The sequence below is a fragment of the Schistocerca serialis genome, unplaced genomic scaffold, assembly GCF_023864345.2.
Source record: "Schistocerca serialis cubense isolate TAMUIC-IGC-003099 unplaced genomic scaffold, iqSchSeri2.2 HiC_scaffold_1142, whole genome shotgun sequence".
Classification (NCBI taxonomy): Eukaryota; Metazoa; Arthropoda; class Insecta; order Orthoptera; family Acrididae; genus Schistocerca; species Schistocerca serialis.
Window position 1 is genome coordinate 167,501 of NW_026047340.1, and position 2,500 is coordinate 170,000.

Sequence of the window (2,500 nt, forward strand, 5' to 3'; positions counted from 1 at the left end):
GTTGGGACCCGAAAGATGGTGAACTATGCCTGGCCAGGACGAAGTCAGGGGAAACCCTGATGGAGGTCCGTAGCGATTCTGACGTGCAAATCGATCGTCGGAGCTGGGTATAGGGGCGAAAGACTAATCGAACCATCTAGTAGCTGGTTCCCTCCGAAGTTTCCCTCAGGATAGCTGGTGCTCGTACGAGTCTCATCCGGTAAAGCGAATGATTAGAGGCCTTGGGGCCGAAACGACCTCAACCTATTCTCAAACTTTAAATGGGTGAGATCTCCGGCTTGCTTGATATGCTGAAGCCGCGAGCAAACGACTCGGATCGGAGTGCCAAGTGGGCCACTTTTGGTAAGCAGAACTGGCGCTGTGGGATGAACCAAACGCCGAGTTAAGGCGCCCGAATCGACGCTCATGGGAAACCATGAAAGGCGTTGGTTGCTTAAGACAGCAGGACGGTGGCCATGGAAGTCGGAATCCGCTAAGGAGTGTGTAACAACTCACCTGCCGAAGCAACTAGCCCTGAAAATGGATGGCGCTGAAGCGTCGTGCCTATACTCGGCCGTCAGTCTGGCAGTCATGGCCGGTCCTTGCGGCCGGCCGCGAAGCCCTGACGAGTAGGAGGGTCGCGGCGGTGGGCGCAGAAGGGTCTGGGCGTGAGCCTGCCTGGAGCCGCCGTCGGTGCAGATCTTGGTGGTAGTAGCAAATACTCCAGCGAGGCCCTGGAGGGCTGACGCGGAGAAGGGTTTCGTGTGAACAGCCGTTGCACACGAGTCAGTCGATCCTAAGCCCTAGGAGAAATCCGATGTTGATGGGGGCCGTCATAGCATGATGCACTTTGTGCTGGCCCCCGTTGGGCGAAAGGGAATCCGGTTCCTATTCCGGAACCCGGCAGCGGAACCGATACAAGTCGGGCCTCTCTTTTAGAGATGCTCGTCGGGGTAACCCAAAAGGACCCGGAGACGCCGTCGGGAGATCGGGGAAGAGTTTTCTTTTCTGCATGAGCGTTCGAGTTCCCTGGAATCCTCTAGCAGGGAGATAGGGTTTGGAACGCGAAGAGCACCGCAGTTGCGGCGGTGTCCCGATCTTCCCCTCGGACCTTGAAAATCCGGGAGAGGGCCACGTGGAGGTGTCGCGCCGGTTCGTACCCATATCCGCAGCAGGTCTCCAAGGTGAAGAGCCTCTAGTCGATAGAATAATGTAGGTAAGGGAAGTCGGCAAATTGGATCCGTAACTTCGGGATAAGGATTGGCTCTGAGGATCGGGGCGTGTCGGGCTTGGTCGGGAAGTGGGTCAGCGCTAACGTGCCGGGCCTGGGCGAGGTGAGTGCCGTAGGGGTGCCGGTAAGTGCGGGCGTTTAGCGCGGGCGTGGTCTGCTCTCGCCGTTGGTCGGCCTCGTGCTGGCCGGCGGTGCAGGATGCGCGCGCCTGCGCGGCGTTCGCGCCCCGGTGCTTCAACCTGCGTGCAGGATCCGAGCTCGGTCCCGTGCCTTGGCCTCCCACGGATCTTCCTTGCTGCGAGGCCGCGTCCGCCTTAGCGTGCTCCTCCGGGGGCGCGCGGGTGCGCGGATTCTCTTCGGCCGCCATTCAACGATCAACTCAGAACTGGCACGGACTGGGGGAATCCGACTGTCTAATTAAAACAAAGCATTGCGATGGCCCTAGCGGGTGTTGACGCAATGTGATTTCTGCCCAGTGCTCTGAATGTCAACGTGAAGAAATTCAAGCAAGCGCGGGTAAACGGCGGGAGTAACTATGACTCAAGGTTCTGGTTGGCCGCCTGATGCGCTACTGTGTGTTGGACGGTCGCCAGCGGGCTTTCATCCCTCAGGATGGGATGCTTCATAACACCTTTCTTCTCGATCTGGCGATGACCCAGGCGTGCCGAGCTGCCGGCTCGCTGTACTTGGCATCTCTGGATGTGTCAAAGGCCTTCGACTCGCTTGCCCACGGTGCCCTTGGTCCTGTGCTAAGGGCCCATGGTCTGCCGGTCGAGTTCGTTGACTACATCCAGGGATGCTATGAGGCGGGATCGACGGTTATCTGCGCGGATGGGAAGTCGTCAGATCTAGTGCGGCCTTCGAGGGGTGTCCGGCAGGGTGACCCGCTGTCTCCTGTTCTCTTCAACATGTCCATTGACATTCTCTTGTCTCGTCTGCCTGCTCATATTGGTGCACGCATTCTTGGACGGCGGATAAATGCGGCTGCATTCGCTGATGACCTCCTGCTGTTCGCCGAGACTCGTGATGGATTGCAGGAACTTCTCACCATCGCCACGTCGGCCCTGGGGGATCTCGGGCTCGAGGTCAACCCACGGAAGTGTTTCTCTCTCGCCCTTGTCTCATCAGGCCGGGAGAAGAAAACCAAGGTCGACGAGACTGTCATCTTTCGTGCTGGGGGGAACAACATCCCAGCACTGGCGATGGGAGATACTTTCAAGTATCTAGGCCTGCAATTTTCCACGTGCGGACGCAGTCTTTTTCATCCCCGGCGGGAGGTCGAGAAGCAGT

At 58.5% G+C, this 2,500-nt stretch overlaps 1 pseudogene; it reads left to right on the top strand.

Annotated features, from left to right (window-relative positions):
* Nucleotides 1-2,500, top strand: part of LOC126432536 (large subunit ribosomal RNA) — a 6,290-nt pseudogene that overhangs the window by 1,125 nt on the left and 2,665 nt on the right.